Source organism: Cavia porcellus, unplaced genomic scaffold, assembly GCF_034190915.1.
Source record: "Cavia porcellus strain 051 isolate PalLab524CR breed Dunkin Hartley unplaced genomic scaffold, mCavPor4.1 scaffold_2, whole genome shotgun sequence".
NCBI classification, from domain to species: Eukaryota; Metazoa; Chordata; class Mammalia; order Rodentia; family Caviidae; genus Cavia; species Cavia porcellus.
Genome location: NW_026947485.1, coordinates 136631566 through 136653580, shown reverse-complemented (window position 1 = coordinate 136653580; position 22015 = coordinate 136631566). Strand labels below are relative to the sequence as shown.

Genomic DNA, 22015 nt, shown 5'->3' with positions numbered 1-22015 from the left:
AAAATCTATTTAAAGTATGGCTTTTATCTTGTAACTGCATCAGAATGGTATATTGACCATGAGAGATACACTACACCAACATTAGGTGTTACTATTAAAGGAAACAGGACCTGTGTCATATAGGAGCTTTCTAAAAGTTTGTAAATTTTTTATTAAGAAAAAATCTACTGTAAAATAAAAACTTCAGAAATACGTCCTTGTGCTTCATGTATCCCACCCAACATTAATCTAATTCAACAGCCTCTGAAGTGTTTTTATCTTTACAATGCCCCCTTTTCTAAAAGTCATTTATAATAGTCCAACTGTTTGTGATTGGTCAATGAGGTTGAGTTATGCTTTATACTGCACCTACTGAGGTCTTAGAGTAGCTGTTAGTGTTGATGGTGCCCAATGAAAACTCTACAAAGACGGAGATACAGGCTGTGTCTGATCTGCATTTTTGAAGTATTGATGCAACCACCCCAGGACCAAGTTGCTGTGGGCAAAGTTCTCCCTTCTGCATTTGATGGGCTAGGAAAAATGATCTGACCATGCTTCACACCTGAGGGAAAAGAAATGGAAAACCCAAACATAATACAGACATTCCCTGAAATCACTGGACAGTGAGCAGTCCCAGATATACTAGCCAGGAAATCAGCTTCACTTAAAGAAATCTAGAAAAAGTGTTTCATTGGTGAATTCTTCTACAGTTTAGTGTTTGATGTGTCCTGTTTGATGTGTTGCACAGTAACACAATAATACTGTTAGTTACTGCACTGACCACAGCCGATATGGATGGATCCAACATACTCCTGAATCAGGCAACCAGAAAAGAGAAACCCAGTGATCACAAACTCTAAGTGAAGAGGTCTAGAAAGTTAAAGAAAAAGAAAGACAGTCAAACATTGGCTACCTACATGTCCAACTATCTCTAGGTCATATGTGGTTACAAATCCTGTCTTTGTGTTTCATTGATGTTTAAGTGAAGATTTCCTTGCCATAAGTAGAATGTACTTTCCATCCTTTCTCATAAGGTTGAAAATCTCACAGCTTGTGTAATTCATCATTTGATGTTCATTTTTACCTCAACTACCATAACAGTTTCATGTAACAAACTGAACTGAGAGAGAGAGAGAGAGAGAGAGAGAGAGAGAGAGAGAGAGAGAGAAAAGAAAAAAGAAACCCAGACAAAGTAATATCTGGACAAAATTGGGCTACCACCCATGAGGCAGCTGTCATAGTTGAAGTACAGTAAAGAAATGACCTTTTTGTGGCTGGAGATTTAGCTCGGTGGCACAAGCGCCTGCTTGGAGAGCACAAGGTAATGAGTTTGATACCTGGTAACAAATAAATAAATAAACGAATAAGCAACCTTATAAGCACAAAACCTATTCATATGCAAACAAGAATAAAATAAAGAATCTCTACAGTTTAGCATTCATGATATTCAGAAATAGTCACACTTAACCCATTTGGATACCCCAGAGTCATGCTGTGTAAAGATGAATCAGACAATGCAATAAACAAAGACATTGAATTTCAATCTGAAATTAAGGTTGAAATTTAATATTATATTAAGATAATATAATACATTTAATAAATATAATTACATTTAATTAAATATTTATGTAAGATAATATAATACATTTAATGTTATATGAAGATAATATAATACACTTAATAATATTAAGATAATATAATACATTTTCAAGGGCCAGGGATTTAGCTCAATGGCACAAAAACTTGCTTGGCAAGTGAGAGATTATGAGTTTGATCCCCGGCACCAAAAAAAAAAAAACAAAAAAATACACATTCAAAACATACAGAATCTCTTCATAAAACAGAATTTTTCAACACATCAAAACAATAAGCACATAGACATTATCACAATGACAAAGGTGTGCTTAACTGTTTTTATGTATAAAGTCTGCCTTGAGTGTGACTGTTGAAACAGAAGTTATTTCTGCAGTAGACATGTTTACACTTACATTATAGTTTACACAGACTTTATTTCATATATATATATAGTTTTGTATGCAAGTAAATAGCTGATGTGAAAATATTTTAAAGAATAAATGTGGGCATTATCCATACACAAGAACACATGTTTGTCACAAAAACTGGCCTCCTGCCACCTGTTCCCTTAGATCCTTGATGTCCTGTGTTTACCAGTGCATTCTAGTGGGGATGATTCACTTCCCTGACATGTCCTGGGCCCCATACATTGACTCCTCCCTGTCTGACCCACTAAGCTGTTTATTTCCCCAGTTCTTCATCTTAAATAGTATTTGAACTTTCAAAGATTTCTCTTTATTTGTTTGAATTCTGAAAATTTCCATCTTTCCTTAAAACTTGTTCTCTGTTGTTGCTTGCTGTGTGTAGACCAGATAGTGAGGATGAAACCCCAATTGATCTTAGCTATGAGAACAAAAAAAAAAAAAAACCCTGCAAGATGTGGACCTTCAGCAACACACAGATGTCTAGAAAATGGCAAATTCCAGGGAAGAGTAAACACAGCTGAGAGCCACTGTTTACCTGGCCTCATACTGTAGATACCAGGACACAGCTGAATCCTCTGTTGTTCTAAATGTGTGCTCCCTTCTCTTAGCAAAGAAAAGTGAGGTGAGCCAAAAGCTTGAGAGCTTGGGGCTCTTTGTCCACCAGAGGCAGGAATCCACCGCCCATCTCTCCTAATTAAATCTTTTTTTTTTTGCCTTTCATCCTGGTTCTCCTCCATTCAGGTATAAACATGTGGGCTGGTTCAAACACTTGTATTCTACAATGAACACATACCTTACTTTATTAATTTCAGCACTTTGATACTGCTTTCCTGGCAGTTCTAATATCACTGTCATAACGGAGCCTGCCGTGGATGTTTTCACTCTCTCTGGAGACTGGGATTGCTTGCTTTTGCTTTGCCTGTACATCTTTACTTGTTATTAGGTATGTAAATTTAGTTGAGAAAAGATGAGATAATTTAGGCTTTAGTGTGAAGACTGACACTTATCTACACAGGAATTCATTATCTGTATAAGATCCCCTGCTCTCCTGTATTTCCCTTTCCCTCTTGCCTTCCCCAGTCACTGAGAGCAGGTGACCACACCTCCTTCCACTGTCAACGGGGACAAGTTTTCTGCCCTTGCCAGTCTTCCATCTCTAGCCTCGCTGTCTGTGGTGAATCTCTCACTAGTGTCTTCCAGAGTGGCCTGATTCACTGTTAGTGTGGCACCAATGCCAGCCAAGACTGGAATGGGAAGGGACCTTTCCTGGTGAATATCCTAGCACTAGTGTTTTATATGATTAAGAGAAAACTCTGGAAAAGACTCAGCATTTTTACCTCTCAATTCTTCTGGCCATTGAAAGAGTATTTTGTTGTTTTTTTCTTGATTCTTGTCTTTGAGCAATTTAGCTGTTGGATTCCCCGGGGTCCCACCTGCATGGTGTGTCTCCTTCTGCAGCCTTCCAAGTGTCCCCCAGCCTCATCCTGAGTGCAAGGAGAAATCCAACAAATTTGAGGCCCTGGCAGTTAAATCTTCCACTTCTTTCAGCTTTGAGTGATGATATTTTAGCTGTGACTTCTGAGATTTAGCAATCAGTCTCCCCATTAACAAACGAAGGGTGAAACATAATTCCATGCTATTTCCTCTACTCAGAAAATGTACTTAGAAGATTCAACAAATATTTATGACCAAGTCTTCTGTAATCTAGTAGTGAAAGTAAGTTGTTTAAATGAGACAAGTCATGTAAAAAACAAACAAAAATGAGTCTCACTGTTTGAATGTTCACTTTGTATTCTTTAATACTGTGATTTGAGCAACTATTTCTAACATGATAATATGTAATCTATTAACTGGTGATTTCTTACTGTTTATTTTTATTTTTTTGTAGTTCTGTATTACTTGTACCCTTACACCGCTTTGTTTTGTTTTGTGTTTTTCTCTTCTTCCTTTTAAATAAAATTTTTTAAAAAATGAAATAAAACAACTTACAAAAACAAAAGCATAAAACTGATTGTAGAACACTTCTTCATTTGCAAGCTCTCCAAACCCCAAAGACTTCCTGTTTCCCAAAGGCAGCCTCCTTACAGCATGCTCCCTGGGAAGGTTTTCTATGGTCCTCTTTACTCTTCCCTAGAAAATGTGATTCTTTCTGTCTTAAAATTAGAAAATTACAGATCGTATGGTCAGCAAGTTTCCTCTCACTTACTGAAACAAGACTCCCTCTCCTTATGACAATAGTGTTTTTCTATAAGATCTCTGCTAACTACAAACAAAGGGAATAATTAAAAATGCAGTAGGAAAACCAAAATCAACAAGCCAAGCAATTTATATAGGATTACAGCTAGCAACCTCCTTCATGTTGAAAACCAGAGTGCTTTATTCTCTAGAGTTAAAGAAAAAAGAGTTATTCACTTGTCCTCTCATTTTACACTTAGTGCTTAAATAAAGCTAAAAGAAATTGGTATGGAGGGTGAGGGAGTAAAATATTAAGAAAAATATCTACACTAAAAATCAGTCCATTCATTCTTATTTTTCTTTAAGGTGGCCATTAAGGTGATTTCTCAAAGGCCCCATGTGTGCCAGATAATCGTTTTTTTATTTAAAGAGAAAAAAAGCAAAACAGAAAAAGGGTAGAAATAATACAGAATTTCAAAAAATACTCAGTAAGAAATCACTGGGATTGATAAATTATGTATTGTCCTCTTAGAAATAGTTTTTCAAGTTACAAAACTAAAAGCATACAAAGTAGACATTCAAACAGTGTGACTGCAAACTTCTATTCAACAATCCAACAAAAAGTTAATAATATGGTTCTCAATGTTGCACACTTTAACATACATGCAGTTATATCCTTTAGAGTACTTTCTTTTCCTGTCTTTTTTACAATAGGAGTTACACATTTTGGGTTTTATTACTCCTACAGTTCTTATTTCATTTCACACTAAAGACACAATGTGATATTTATAAATATGATTATTTATTTCACTAATGAGGATAGTCTTAAGTTTTCTCCACTTACCTATGAAGACCTCAAGATCATCCATTTTTATAGCTGAGTAATATTTCATTGTATAAAAATACCACATCTTTTTCATCCACTCTGCAGCTGATGGGCATTTTGATTGTTTCCAAGATTTAGCTATTACAAATTGTGCTGCTGTGAACATGGATGCACATATATCACTGTGATATGACCTGCCAATTTTTCTGGGAAAATACCCAGGAGGAGAATAGCTATCAGGGTTGAATGGAGCTTCCAATCCTAGACTTCTGAGAAATCTACATACTGATTTCCCTAGTAGTTGCACCAGTGTACACCCCAACAACAGTGGAGCAGTGTTCCTTTTTTCCTTCAGCCTCCCAAACATTTGTTATCAGTTGACTTCTTAATGGCAGCTATTCTTTCCAGAGTGAGATGAAATCCCAATGCCATTTTAAGTTGCATTTCTTGACTGATCAATGATGGTGAACATTTCTTCATGTATTTATTTGCCATTTGTATATCTTCACCTGAGAACTGCGTGTTCATCTTCAATGCCCACTTTTGGAGTGGGTCTTTAAATTTGGGGGACTTGATGTTTTTCAATTCTTTACATGTTCTGGATACAAGTCCTTTGTCTGATGGATTGCTGGCTGAAATTCTTTCCCATTCTGTGGGTTTTTCTTTCACTCTGTTGCTGACTTTTTTTGAACTGCAGAAACTTTTCAATAAAGTGAGATCCTAATTGTTGATTCTTTGAAATGTTTCCCATGCAGTTTGTGTTCTGTTCATGAATTCTCTGTCTAACCCTATGTCTCCAAGATTTCTACCTACCTTGTCTTCCACCACATTTAGTGTTTCTGTTTTAATATTTAAATCTTTGATCATTTAGACTTTAGTTTTGTGCATGCTGATAGTCATGGGTCTAGTTTCACTCTTTAGCATGTGGAGAGCCAATTTTTCCCACACCATTTATTAAAGAGGCTATCCTTCTTCCAATGAACATGTTCAGCCCCTTTGTCAAATATCAGGTTGCTGAGTGTCTATGTAGTTGTGCTTTCATCTTCTAATCTGTTCCATTGATCATCAGGTCTATTTTTTTGACAGTATCATGCTGATTTTATCACTTTGGATTTGTAGTATACTTTAAAGTCAGGCATTGAGATGTCTCCTGCCTTGCTTTTGTTGCCCAGAATTGTCTTGACTAGGTTTCTTCTGTTTCCAAATTCATTTTAAGAGTGTTTTCTCTAGATCTGTGAGATACGTTAAAGGAATTTTAATTGGTATTGCATTAATCTGTATAGTAGTTTTGGGAGTATGACCATTGTCACAATGTTGATTCTTCCTAGGCAAGAGCAAGGAATATCCTTCCATTTTCTAATATCCTCTGAAATCTCCTTTTTTAGTGTAGCATAATTTTTAGCATATAGGTCTCTTACATTCTTAGGTTGATTCCTAAGTATTTCATTTTTTAGATGCTATTGTGAAAGACAGTATTTCCATAACTTCGCTCTCAGTGAGATTTTTGTTTGTATACAAAAATGCTATTGAATTTTGAGCATTGATTTTGTATCCAGATACACTGCTGAATTTGTTTATTACCTCTAATAGTCTTTCAGTGGAGTTTTTGAGTCTCCTATATAGTGCATCATGTCATCTGCAAATAGTGGTAATTTAACTTCTTCTTTTTCTATTTTATTCCTTTTATTGTTCTCTCTTGTCTGATTGCCCTGGATAGTATTTCCAGCCTATATTGAATAGAAGTGGTGATAGTGGTGATCCTTCTCTTGTTCTCTTGTTCTTCATTTGAGAATGAAAGCTTTCAATTTTTGCTCATTTAGTATAATGTTGGTAGTTGGTTTGTTATAGATAGTCTTTATAAGAGATAGACACCGTGCATTCTGAATTACTGAAGGGTATTTATCATGAACATGTGCTGAACTTTATCAAAAGCTTTTTCTGCATCTATTGAGATGATCATGTGGTTTTTGTTTTTGGCCCTGTTGATGCGGTGTATTATATTTATTGATTTGTATATGTTAAACCATTCCTGCATTCCTGGAATGAATCCCACTTGGTCATGATGTATAATCTTCTTGATGATTTGACAGAATTTTATTGAGAATATTTTCTTCAACATTCATTACTGAAATTGGCCTATAGTTTTCCTTTTTGGTTGAGTCTTTCTCTGGTTTTGGTATCAGAATAATATTTGCCTCCAAGAATGATGTAGGGAGGATTACTTCCTTTTCAATTTAATTGAAGAATTTAAGGAGTATTGGCATCATATCTTCTGTATCTTGTAGAATTCAGCTGTGAATCAATCAGGCCCTAGGCTTTTCTTTGTGGGTAAGTTTTTAATTACATTTTCAGTTTCAATATTGGGGTATTCAAAATTATTAAATATTCTTGGTTGAGCTTTGGTAGTTCATATGTTTCTAGAAATCTGTCCATTTTCTTTGTCTTCTCCAATCCATGTGAATAGGGATATCCAAAGCAGGAATTCATGATCTCTTGAATTTCCATGGGATCTGAGATATTTTCCCTCTTTTCAGTTCTTATTGCATTAATTTGGGTCTTTTTCTTGATGAGGTTAGATAGAGATTTGTCAGTGTTGCTTATTCTCTGAAAACAACAACTTTTTGATTCATTAATTCTTTGTATGTTTTTTTTTTGTTTCAATTGCATTGATTTCTGCTCTAATTTTTACAATTTCCTCTCTTCTATGAGCTTTGGGTTTAACTTGCTCTTGTTTTCCTAGAAGATTGAGATGAAGCATTAGGTTGTTTATTTGTGCTCTTTCTGTTTTCTTGATATGACAGTTTATTGCTGTATATTTCTCTCTTAATACTGTTTTCATTGCCTCCTACAGATTGCAGTATGTTGGTTCCATATTTTCATTAAATTTTAGGTATTGCCTTATTTCTACTTTAATTTCATCTGTTAGCCCACTGATTGTTCAGAAGGTTGTCATTTAACTTCCATGTATTTATGCACATTTTGCCATTTCTTTTGCTGTTAATTTTCAATTTCAGTGCACTATAGTCAGATATTACACGTGGGATAATTTTAATACCTTTGCAACTACTTAAGAATGTTTTATGGGATGATACATTGTCTATTTTGGAGAATGTCCCATGCAAAGCTGAAGAGAATCTGCATTCTGATGTGGTTGGATGGAACACTCTGGAAATATCTACTAAGGCCAATTACTCGCAGGTATGATTCAGTTCTATTATTTCTATGCTGAATTTTTGCCTAGTTGATCTACCTCTTTGAGATAATGGGCTGTTGTTGGAGACCACTATGAAGTGGCTCTGAGCAGGATTTAAATTTTATGAATTGGCTTTTATGTTTATCTGTGAGTCTGTCCTAGGCCTAGGCCCCTTGCCTGGCAATTGGAGCTGATTCATAGTAAGTGAACCTCTATAAATCACTGGTCCTGACTAAGTCCTGTAGTGGCCTGTGAGGCCAGAGATACTTCAAAGGTCAAGGTAAGGCTGCAGCTGTGGACACTCTTGCTCCAACCCCAATTAACAAGGTAAAGACTGCAGCTGCAAAGATTATTCCTACAGTGTATTCAGTGCTACTGAATTGACTTGATTCATTACTTGGAGACGAACTTCAAGTGACTCCCAAGGTAGTTTCCTCAAACTCTCCGCCCCTTGACCTTGGTCCAAATATAAGTGGACTGATTCAGAGAATCCTTTTTTTAATCCTCAAAGTCTCAAGCTTAAGTAAAGGGTTTGACCCTCCTGGAGCCCTAAAACTCATACAGTTTGTCTCTTTTTATTTAACCTCTACCATACATTCATTTGGGAGATTGGGGATCTAGGACACAACCCGATAGGCTGTTAAAGTATCTTGTTATAATTGTGTTCTTATGTATTTGGTTTTTCATGCCCATTAGTATCTGTCTTATATAGTTGGGTGTTCCTGTATTTGGTGCATGTATATTTATAATAATTAGTTCTTCCTCTTCATTTTTTCCACTAATGCCTATGTAGTGAACTTCTTTATCTCTTTTAATCATTTTAGGTTTGAAGTTCACATTGTCTGCAAATAGAATAATTACCCCTGCTTTTTTCTGGGTTTCTGTTGCATGGAATACTGTTTTCCATCCTTTGACTTTTTAATATATGAGTTCCCTTTTGGATCTGATGTGTTTGTTGTATATAGCATATTGGGAGATTGTGTTTCTTGATGCATTCTGTCAGACTATATCTTTTGATAGCTAAATGGAGGCCATTTACATTTATGGATATCACTGATATGTACTGGCTCAACTTTGCCATGTTATGTTCCAGTTGTTTGTTTTCTGCTTTCCCCCCCTTTTTAATTGCTTGTCCTACCTGGTGGTTTCTTTCTGTTGTTGTTCTGGGGATTGTGGTCATTTTTATCTCTGTCTAGTACATCTTTCAGTACTCTTTCTAGGGTTGATTTGGTGGACATGAATTTCTTCAGTTGTTCTTTGTCATGGAAGTATCTTGTTTCTCCATTAAACTTGAATGAAAGTTTTTCTGGGAACATCAGTCTAGGTTGAAAGTTATTTACTTTCAGGATTTGAAATACCTCACTCCAAACTCATCTTGACTTGAGGTGCAAAGTGTACCATGATTCTAATGGGCTTTCCTTGATAGGTGAGTTGTGTATTTTCTCTAACAGCTTTTCATATTCTGTTTTTATGTTGCATGTCTGGAATCTTAATTATTAAATGTCTGGGTGTAGATTTATGTTGATTGTGATTGGTGTTCTGTATGCTTCACCTATCTGCATATCAGACTTTTCCCCATGCTTGGGAAATTTTCTGCTACTACTTCTGTGACTAATTTAGTTATGTCAATTGCATTGACTTCTGCGTCTTCACTCATGTCTATTAGTCTCATATTGTTTCTCTTGGCATCATCTTGAAGCTGCTGGACTGTCAATTCATGCTGCTTTGTTTTTTTAAAAGTTCTATGCTTTCATAATTGCTAATTGTGATCCTGTCCTCAAGGTCCAAAACTGTATCCTCAGCTTCATTTAAATGGTTTTATCAGCTTTAATAGAATTTTTTTTTCTTGGATGTCTCTTTGAATTTATTTCATGAACTCTGCTTGTTTTTTATTTTGTTCATTCAAGCTTTCAATCAGTTTCCCATGCTCCTGTACTTTACCTTTTTTGCTCTAGCTGTGCTGAGGAACCCCTTTACTAAGATTGTAATTTCTGTCTTTACATGAAATTACTTCTGATTTGCTTTCCTCTATAGTCTAATAGAGTTGCTTTTTATTTCACTTACTTTCTTTTCAGAGACTAACAGTGTGTTACTTTTGAAGTTCCCTATTTCAATGTCTCCTGTACTTGCTCCTGATGGACTAGATGTTTAAGGCTGCATTTTATTTTTTTCTTTTTGCCATTTTCCCCTTTTGAGTTAATATTTTGTCCTTTAATTCCACTAGCATCAACTGTTGGTAGTATGTATCTTGGGGTTCTACTGTAAGACTGATGTCTGCCCAATTGCTGGGTTCCACAGTGAAGAGGTGGGCTAGTCACCAGAATTCCCCCTGCATGGCCTTTTGGGTGAGTCCTATATTCTTCCTAGGCTGACAAGCCTAGGAGTACTGATAGAAATGAACTCCTAGTTCCTTCTATTACCACATCTTCAGGTTTTTCAGAGTCACCAGATCTCCCAGTTTACAGTGTTTATCTTGGCTGGGAACCTGCTGTGTCTCTGGGGGTCTCATAGGCCCTTTTAATTTTCTCTAGGTTGGGGAGGACCTTATTGGCACCCTCCTCAAGCTACCTGATATTCTCTGTGTGGAGGAAAAATTCACCTCCGCACCTTCCAAGCTCACCAATGGCCTGCTTCTGGAGGGGACTTAGCTATTGCTCTTGTTTACCCACTGAAGGTGGCAAACTCTATTCCTATTTTAGGAGCAAACTCACCTCACTGATGGAAGCCTGCTGAGTTCTTCTGTTTAGATGAGGGGTTATTGAGTCTCCCATGGATACTTCATGGTTAATCCATTGTAGTCCATGGTTCTGGGGGGAATCTGGGAGCCGAAAATCAACTGCAATGCTAGCTCCAGAAGGTGAGCGGTCCCTAATGCAGGGATGGGACTGCAGTGGTGCTCATTGTGGGCTAGAGTTCTTAGGACCTGAGGGGCATGGCCAGGACTGTGGGAGACATGGGAGGGACCCAATTGGGCCTGGCCCACCCATGCCACTGGCTGGAGTTCCTGGGTCCTTCAAGGTGGTTTGCCAGGAAGGCAGGGGTCACAGGAAGGGCCCAGCCCATCCCTATGTGCACCACTGGCTGGAGTTCCTGTGTCTCATGAGGTGGTCTGCCTAGACAGTGGGGGTCATGGGAGGAGCCCAGATCTAGTCCAGCCCCATGTGCATCACTTGCTGGAGTTCCCAGTTCCCACAAGGTGGTCTGCCTGAAAGTTGGGGTTAGCAGGCCAAGTAATTATTTTCCATTAATGTCCCCACATGCAACCCATAAAAACTTAATAGTTAAAAAGACCTAAGAGAGTTAGCACATTAGTTTAAAACATGGCATAATAACATGTGTTTGTTGTGTGCTTATCAAAAATAAATGCAAATGAAAAGAAGGGCAGTATCATTCATATTATGATCTCGGTAAAACTTATTCAAATGTTGAAGTTCTAATCCCTGGCATCTCATGTACTACACTTGGTTTGCAGCCCCTCTGGTGGAAGTGGTGACCAGGATGAGATGTAACCAGCAAAGAGGGGTCAGCCAGGCATACAGGTGCCCAGCAAGACCACATGGTCAGGACATGTGAAGAAACCAGGGTGTACATACATGTGAACATACATAGAGAACCATGGCAAGAGGTAGCACGATGGGGCCAGCACAGCTGAGGATCAGGTTCAGAGGATGCCAACCCTGGCCACTGCCTAATCGTGGTCCACTTGTTCCAGAAGTGTGGGAGATGGAATTAGTGTTGTACAACCTGCCCAGTCAGAGGTGTTTCATTTTGGTAGCTGAAACAATCAATACAGTTTTGCTTAAAAACTGCAATAGGTAGTAATGAGCTTCTCAGATGCATGGAAACTGTAACACATTGCTAAGACAATTTCTCAGAGCCTTAAAGATGAAAAAATTGTGTCATCTTCATTGCTCCATATGTGCAGCACTGCCATGGAAATGCTATCTGCACTGACCTGGGATCTGTCTCTTTCAGGTGCCTTAAGGTTTCTAAGAAACTGGTGAATGGGTGCTGAAGTCTCTGTGATGATGATCCACAGGCCCAAAGTAACACAAGGCTCCCACAAAACTCCCCAAGGACATTAGCAATGATGAGGAAGAAAGTGAAACTAAGCATCCACTCCATCAGAGCCGTGGGATTTTGACAAGATGTTTCTAGAAACAGGCAACATGGAGAGTGCATCAGCAAGCAGTAACGTAAAGCAAAATCATGAGTAATGAGGGAGACTTCATATGTTTGTTACTAGGAATATAAAAGGAATACTATAGGATCAAGCTCTGAAAATAAACTCCTTTTATCCCTAAACTGGAAAAGGTCATGCTGAGTGTTCTTTCAGAGTAGCTTCCAAAGGCAGCAGGGATATTTAGGGAGCTCCTGAGAGACTCCATCTACATGCAGAAGAGCACCATGGAATCTGGATGTGCACTTTTCATGGGAAATTCGTACTCAGGATTCTGGGACATTGGGACAGTATTCTCGGGAGTCTAAGAGCAGGAAGGTGAGTTGTGATCACTGGAGCCCACCTTAAATCCAAGGGGAAAATCATTTGTTCTAGTAAAGTTTGGTAGCCCTAGGACAACAACAAAATCCATTTAGAGGTGACAGTGTCATTATGGTATGTCTGTTAGGATCCCACTCAATTGAAACTGAGCTGATATTACTATACTCAAAGATTATGCATGCAGATTTTAAATTGCTATCTCCTTAGGAGCACATGAATTCCATGGTCCCAGCCGTGTGGTAAATGGTGAGATGGCTGCTTCAGGTTTATCCTAAAAGGCCCCAACGTGTTCCCCTCTGTCTCTGTGGAGCAGTGGGCTGCAAGAGCAGCCTGCATGCATGAAATCAGTGCACGGTCTCCAAGGCACTGGGATCTGAGAAGGTGAGGTGCACAGCCAGCATGCACCTCCAGGGAGAAGCCCATTCAAATCGTTTTCAGGTGCTTTAAAGTTTCTTCCCATTTCTAGACAAAAAACTGCCTGAGACACCAGACAGGAGTCTCCCTCCCTATTGTTCTCTTTCCAGGCTCCTCAGAAAAGCACTCCCCACCTCTGTCATGGATGTTTCCTATGATTGTCAGGTATGAGTCTTTGTGGATGTGGTGTTTCCATTCTTGGTCAGTCTCTTCATTGATATTGGGACGTGTGTGGCAGAAGAAACTTAAATATTATGCTTATATTCTGTTTCATTTGAAAAAAAAAAAACAATTTTTTCTGTGGAGACTTTTCCCTTCCACAGTATTTGGCTTCCTCACTGTGTTACTCTCCCAAAGTAAAGTGTAGCTCTCTCCCTCTTCTTCCCTCTCTTTATCCTTCTTTCCCATTCTTCATTTTCTCCCTGGCCCCTCACTGTCCTTCCATCCCCCAAGGATGTTTGATTTATGAAATGGTCAGCTGGCTGCTGAAGGCACAGGCCAAGATGCCCTCTGCTCAGCATGGGACTCACTCCTTTCCTCTCCAGCTTTCAGCCAGCACAGAGAAGGACGCTCCTTCACACCCAGCAGGTCCTCCCTCCTCTGACACAGATTTTGACCTGTGCTGTGCAACTCACCGTGCACTGTAATTCATGATAAGATTGCTACAAGGTAAGTCATAAAGCAGGTGGTGCTGTGTCCCAGTTCTTTCTACATGGAACTCTATGTATTGATCTCTCTAAATACATGCATCTCACAATGTCCATCCTGTAATTCCTTTCATATCTTTATGCTTTTAAACACTCTCATTTCCTCATTGTGTCACTGCTATTTTCCTAATGGCCTTGGCAGAACCTCTTCAGTTATGCCATGTGTTACAAACGTATACATATTTATAGTGTATGGTATTCACCCTGAGAAAATAACTAACGTTACAGGAAATTGATGTACACATTCAACAATGTCAAAATAACAAAGACTTTTTTCTTCACAGGTCCACGGCAACATACTACACTGGCTTCCATGGCACAGTTCTGGGGAACAGTATGGGGATGAGTGTGTGTGTGTGTGTGTGTGTGCAAGTGTGTGCACTTGTGTGTGTACACTCGGGTGTGTGCATATGCGTAGAATGACTGTTTGAAATCCAATATAGTCTAGTAATTTGATATTTAGCTGTTAATCTTTAAAAGTCTGCTTTTAAATTTTATTTACCCTTTCCCTTTGGTCTTCTGTCTTTTGTTATTTTCTTCTGCGTTCATTAAACAGTAGTATAAAAGTATAACAAATTTTCATTCATTGGTCTATTTAATTTTGATTTTCTGAAATTAATTCCTTTACTTGAAATCAAACATGAATTTAGACAATTAAAATAGGACTTACACTATCTCAGTCATTATGATAGAGATTGTATCTGAAAAATAAGAAAGAAAATGTTCATATTCTCCTTTAAATGTATTAAGTTATTTGATTTTTATAGGAGGCCATATTCAAAATTAAAATATGGCTGTTTTCTCCTGATACAACATTTAAAAGTAGGTGGCTTTAAATCATTTTTTTTTCTGTATGATAAAATGGATAATTTTGGCTTTTCTGAAAATTGGTAAACTGTCTTTGGTTCATACCAAATAATAATATACAATGGTGGGAGGATTAGTATTTTTTTATTTTTATTTTAAAAAAAGATTAAGATAAAAGAGAGCATAACAAAACAGGTCAGAACAGAACAATTTAAGCAACATAGTGTTTTATTACAAGACAACCTGACATGACAGAACCTACCATAGTGTCTCTTTCCTCGAAATATTTGAGTATACCTTCATACACTATAGTATCAAACATAACAAAACAGTATAAACCATTCAAGGAATGAAAGTATTACAGGGTATTCAGAACGAACTAACAGAAAATGAACAAAGGTTACTATATTATCTCCATGTCCATAAAAATATTTTTATACTATCACATCAAATAAAATCCAATAAGACACAACCTGATAAAACCAATAGAGAAGAAGAACAAAAGCTTGGTAGGACTTCAAAACAAGATGATATTAATTCAGCACTAGCTATTATAATGTATTGTTTTCTTCAAAATAGCTGTCCATACCCTCACATACAATACATTCAAACAACCCAGAATAAAACCATTCCAACTAATGAATGAAAACATTATAAGGTTTCAAAGCCATATAATGGGGAGTCATGATTACCACATACTTTTGTGTATTATTACCATTTTTTACAATAGGGAGACTATTCGTATTTATACAAGTGAGTTTAATTTATTTCACTTATGAGTATGGTCTCAAGCTGTGTCCATTTATTTATAAAAATGGGAGGATTAGTAGTAAAAACAGCAATTCTGCTGTGTCTCAGTTGTGAGAGTGAAACAGCTCTGGTCATCCCAGCTCCACCTCTTGGGATTACACTGTAGTGAGAGGGAAGAGAGAAGACCTGGTCAGGAGTTGAGCAATCAGCACAGGGAGAATGGGAAATGCTTCTCTGCAGGGCAGATGGCAAGGCTGAGCCCGTTTTCTGGGTAGTCACAGAGGGCCTTTCAGAGTCCCACTGGGCCATGCATGTGCATCTCTCCCAGCAGACTCTGCTCTTCTGGGAGTGCACAAAGGATATGGACCCTAAGAACACAGGGGATTAAGGTCCTAATCCTACAGGAACATTTTTTTCCTTTTTTTTTTTTTCTGTACCGTAGGTTGAACTCATGAACTCATGACCTCATGCTTGCCAGGCAAGCTCCTATGCCACTGAGATAAATCCCCAGCCTCCTCAAGGGCTTTACCTCTTAAAGAGCTCTTCAGGCAGATTCATAACCCTAGCAAGGATCATGAAGTCCCAGAATCTTGGTCCTTACAGACCTGGAAGGCAGCTCAGGGCAAAAGATCAACAGAACAGAGACACTCAGTCCCTAGGGTACACTCCTAGTGTGTGCATAGCAGAAAGGCTTGCAGGACCAGCCTGGAGACAACCTTGGAGTCTTCAGAAGCCCCTCTAACATTGAGAAGAAGGGCTGCCTTAAGAAGCACAGCACCATCACTAGAGTGATGAAAAGGACATAAGGGACCTAGGAACACGAGGACATGAGGGGAGAACAAGTGAAACCTCTCACTGTGAGTGCCCGAGTGCTATGAGCTCAGAGAGTGCAGAGCCTCCCTGGTTTGATGTGCTTGTCTCAGCAAGGGCTAGTTCTCAGTGCTGACATCATCCTCTCTAGAACACTCCTGATTGATACACTAATCTCACATCTTGCTCCTTTATGCCCTATGCCACTGTATGATTAATATTTAGTTTGTCAGAATGGCTTGAATAGCCTCCATACTCTGTGCTAAATGACTGCATTAATGTAAAAAAATAAGCTTTCATGCTATGGTAACATCTAGATCAAAGAACTAAGTTTTCTATGAAATCCCAGAGGATCTATCTTAATGTATTGCAGAAGAGAAGGAAATACTTAACTATAGGATCACTTTATAAGATGTGTTTCACTTTTTCCTTTCAGCTTTATTTTCTCTTATGTTTCTATTTCAAGAATGGATTTCCTAAATTATCGAATGTCCTGTCACAGAGAGATATCTCATTCAGTTCCATTTCAAACAGCCCAGCCAAGTGAAGGTCAAATTAATGACTAGTTTAATAATGCAGTATGCAGCAGGTGGATGTTTTAGCTATGACTGATAATCCACATACCAATTACAGCAAGGTGGAAGATATTGGTTTATACAAAGGCTCACCCTACGCCCTATTCTAGCTACTGTTATACAGCCAATCCTGGAAATGAGTTTTTTTTTTTTTTTTTCAATCCTGGAAATCTTAATGCTAAAAATTAATCACAGGTAATTTCACATTATTTTTTAAAATACATTATATTTCTTGTTTCAAAAAGAATTTAAATTGGATCACATTGAGCAGTTATATTCATCATTATTTATAGGTGATTTGAATAAAAAACATATTGATGTTTTTAAACTGCCTAACACATGATACTAAACTATGCATGTACCAATAATGGAGAGACACATGACAGATTTCCTGCTGTATGTATTTTAATATTTATTTTTCTTTGTTCAAATTTGTGTGCTTCTGAAATTATTACATTAGGGCTGATCACCTATGATACATGTTACACGATGAAGATAACTCATAATGTGAGGAGATGGCTGATGACCACTCTTCATTAAAGGGATGCTCTGTTTTAAAACATGAAGTGAACAAAGTCACCCTTAGAGAAAGATAAAATTTGAAAAAATTATGTTACAGTTGATCTAATAGCACTGAGAAATGGGTTGACGGGGTAGAGTAGCTGGCTTGGGAACTCTTAAGAACAGCACAGAAAATGTGCCGATCCTCCAGGCTGCAAAGCTATGATCTCACTCTGAGTTACAGCACAGTCCGTCTGCAGAGTCACAGCTGGCCTGCAAGATGGCCACATTTGTAGCCTCGATGCAAAGTGCATCATTCTGACTTCCACATACGGACAGTGACAGTGATTAGTCACTGTGACGTGGAGGAGGCATGTGTACCCAAAATATCTCAATTCTTTATACACCCCTTTCCCAATCTCTTCCTCCTCGCTTGGTAATTTTCCATCTTATGACGTTCTGTTTCTTACTGTCTCTATTATTTTGACCTTTATTTATACCAAGATTTTCTCATGTAAGAGAAATTGTATGATTTTTAAGCTTTTCAAATAATTTTCTTCAGTCAACACCTTGGTCTCAAGGTTCATCCATTCTCCTATCAAGGCCTCAAATTTGTCTTCTTTAAAGATGATAAAGTGGTACTCCATTGTGCATAATACCACATTTTCTTTGTTCATCCACTCACGATGGACATTTAGGACTGAGCTGTAATAGTGTGTGATGCTACAAACATGGCTGTGCTTAAATCCCTGTAATATGATATTTATAACTCACCATGGTGCCTTTACACACAGTAGGTGGCCTGAGACTTTACAGTATGAGGAATCAGACACTTCCAAGAGGATTTTTGCTCCTGAGACTGATGGACAGCAGTGTGTTGCTCGGGCTGCAGGCCACCCTCTTCTCCCTGGTCTACCTGGTGTCCATGCTGGAGAACCTGACCATCCTCTTCCTCACAGTTCTCGACCACCACCTTCACACCCCCATGTACTTCTTCCTCTGGCATCTGTCCTGCCTGGACCTGTGTCTCATCTCCACTACAGTCCCCAAATTCATTGTCAACTCTGTCATCTTCAGCGACTCCATCTCTTTCTTGAGGTGTGTGTGTGTCAGCTCTTCCTCATGGTCCTTCTGGCAGGGTCAGAGGTGGGCATCCTGACTGCCATGTCCTGTGACCGCTGTGTCACCATCTGCCATCCTCTGCACTATGAGGCTGTCATGAGCAAAGAGTGCTGTGTCCAGTTGGTGGCTGTGTCCTGGCTCAGTGGGGCAGTATTTGGGATTTTGTACTCAGGGGGGATGTTCTCCCTGGAGTTCTGTGGCTCCAATCAGATTCACCAGTTTTTCTGTGATGTCCCGTCCCTATTAGAGCTCAAATGTTCTGAGGAGCATGCTATCAACAATGTCAGTGCAGTCCTTGGGAGCCTCTACACATTTTCTTGTTTGGTTTGCATTGTGGTCTCTTATGTATTTATTTTCTCTGCTGTGTTGAAGACCCCATCCAGGCAGAGCCAATCCAAAGCCTTCTCCACCTGCACACCCCACCTGGTGGTTGTAGGCACCTTTCTCCTCTCAGGTGCTGTTGCTTATCTGAAACCTGCCTCCAGTGTTTCTCTTGCTGTGCTCTGTCCTCTACTCTGTGGTGCCTCCTGCCTTGAACCCCGTTATCTACTGCCTGAGGAACAGAGACATTCAGTCAGCCCTGAGTAAAGTCCTAAGGAAAGTGAGAAGGGGACTAAAAGCAACAAGACCAGAGTTGAAGTGTGCAGCCCATCCCCCTGCTCTTTCCCCCAGCTGACTGTTGGGATGATTCTTGTTCAGATTTCCACATGGCCTGGGGTCTTCTCACTGTGATCTCAGCTTCTCTAGGATGTTGCTCATTTTCTAAGCTTCTTTACTTTATAGTTTTTTTAATATATAAATTAAAAGGATTTTTGTATTTTTTTGTTTCTTTCCAATCTTGGATGATTTTTGTCATTCCATTCGTGTTTGAATTATGTGAAGTTCTTGTTCCTCCTAAGCATTCATCTTTCCTAGTTTTCAATGTATTTTCCAAATTTTTTATTTTTCTAGATTTTTCAATGTGCCTAGTAGTTCTCACTGATCAGATTTTATAATAAGTTGTGATTTCCATTCTTTAGTGAAAATTATCTTAAGCTTGTAGTTAAACATAACTGTGAAATTTTTTGAATGTTCTTAATTTTATTACAGGTTTAATTTGTTGAACGCATGTTTCATATATGTAGTATAATATAAAATCCATATAATAGTAGAGATAATCTTGCACATATTTCTCTCTAAAATAAATTACGTTTCTGGGTGCAGATATTGTTCTCATTACTGAAAGCATCTTGTATACAATATGCACATCCCCAACATTATCTAATTATGCACTGGTATTTATGAAAGTGGCAAGGGCTAGTGCATCTCACACTCTGACAAGTCCTACTTCCTCCAGGCTCCCAGTATCACATTGCATTTCCAGTATCCTGAGGATATACAATTATGTTCAGCTATACCTGAAGGAAACAGGTCTCTCTCCCTGCTCCATCTGCTTATAGCTTTGTTGAGAAGAGGGTGATAAGTGTTTGCTGAGCGGCATCATTGCTCACACTTTAACATCTGCCATCCTCCCCCAGGGCAGATGGGAGCAGCGCACTGTGCACTGGGATAACTGAGGATCTTGGAGGATACAGTGTGAATTCAGACCCAGAGCCCAGAGCACAGGTACTAAATACTATAGACTTGGTCACACCTTCAGCTACTCTCTTCTCACTGAGCATCTTTCAAATTTGTTCCTATTGTCCTTCTCAGGACTTTTCTTTTTGTGCAAATTCTATTTAATTTTAAAAGTGTAATTTAAGTAGAGAGTGAAGAATTATAAAGCACTTGTTTTAATATATTTGATCTCTAAAAAATTACATGGGAATGCAAATGAGTAATGCAAACCTCTCTCATAATACAACATAATTACATTGAATAAAGTATTTTAAATGTCTGTTTTAATAAGCAAACATATTATACATTAAATGGTGTGTGTATGCCTGCTTGGAAAGGTAAAGGACAAATTCACTGATTTATTCTACAATAAAGTTCATAATTCTCAGCATGAAACGGCTTTTCTTTTGTTTTTACCTCTAGAGTCTCAACATTAATTCAACTATGTCAAATGCAGATTCTTTGAACAAAAATGTGTAATAAATGAGCGTGTAAAATGTTAGTTGACTCCCTTTCACAGAACTACTGGATTTCAGTATGAAAAAATATGTGTATTTGATAATTAAGGCTTTGGAGAATCAATAAATCTTTAGACGTAATCATGACTTATAAATCACGTATGTACACACAAGTCTTCATAAATAACACTAGTGTTTTACGTGGGAAAAATAAGATAATTGGAAATCAGATAAAGGAAAACTGAGGTGACCTATTATGTTTTAATTCAAGGGCAAGAGAAATGCAACTTCCCCCCATCAGTCAGATGATGGCGCTTTCCAAATAGCTGTGTCACCCCTGCTCGCTGTGTGATTTCTCTCTTATCACCTTACATGTCCTCCATCCACTTTATGAAATTTTATTTACAACTTCATATATTTGTGATCTGAGGCTGTATTACGGTTGATTTGTGGTATCAATTTGAGAAGTTTAGAAGCTTAACTAACTCAGGAGTGAAGTTTCGTTTTTGTTCATGAACTCTGCCTGCCTCTATGTTTTAAGTATTTCTACCTACTTTGACTTCCACAAGATTTAGTGTTTCTGTTTTACCACTTAGATCTTGATCTGTTTGGAATTTATTTTAGTGAAATGTGATGGACATGTGTTTAATTTAAATCTCTGACATATTTACAAAAGATTTAACAGCAATATACTCCAAACACTTTCATAAAATTGAAAGGAAGCAATTCTCCTTACCTCATTCTTGGAGGAGCACATTACCCTGATATCAAAAACATAGAAAAATCAATCCAAAAGGAAAATGTCAGGCCAATCTGTGTGACATTTCACTTGAAATCGGTGCCATGCTGCATAAGGCTGACACAAGTGATGCATTTAGGGTTGTCTATCTCAGCACCTACAATCGACAAGTAGGGCAGCTATTTGTCTGTGTTAAAGTGGGGTAATACCACAGTTCTAAACTCCTGGCATCTAAAGGAACATAATGGAGAGGTCCTTGGTGAGCTTGGTAGTTCAGACTAAAGGCTTTCAAATGGTTAGACAGTGGAAACCCATAAATGTGCCCTGAGGATTATGGTTTTAGTAATTTCCCGCTGAATTTTATTTTTTAAATTTTATTTAAAGAGAAAAAAAGCAAAACAGAAAAAAGGGTAGAAATAATATAGACTTTCAAAAAAACTCTAAGAAATCACTAGTTGATAAATTACATGTTGTAATCTTTGAAATAGTTGTTTAAGTTATAAAATTAAAGCATAAAATTTGGACATTCAAACAGTGAAACTGCAAACAGTTCTGTTCAATGATCCAACAAAAACTTAGTAATATGGCTATCTATATGTGTAAGATAGATAATCCTCCGAATTTTATTAATAAATAAAAGATTGATAATATTGTTTGACAGAAATTAATGCACAAAAATTATTTTTATTCTAAATCAACACATAATATCATTTCTTGAGAAGAAATATCAAGAGATTGTCTTTGAAGGATATTTTAGATTATAGATAAGTATTTAAAAGTATTTTAAGTGTTTTTTAAATTACCCCATATTAACAAAAATATAACAAAATATCTATGCCATATGTATGTGATACAGAGAGGA

General features: G+C 37.8%; 1 pseudogene; it reads left to right on the top strand.

The window, feature by feature from the left end:
• The first annotated feature begins 18055 nt into the window (after positions 1-18055).
• On the top strand, positions 18056-19036 carry LOC106025606 (olfactory receptor 14K1-like; annotated as a pseudogene).
• Positions 19037-22015: the final 2979 nt, after the last annotated feature.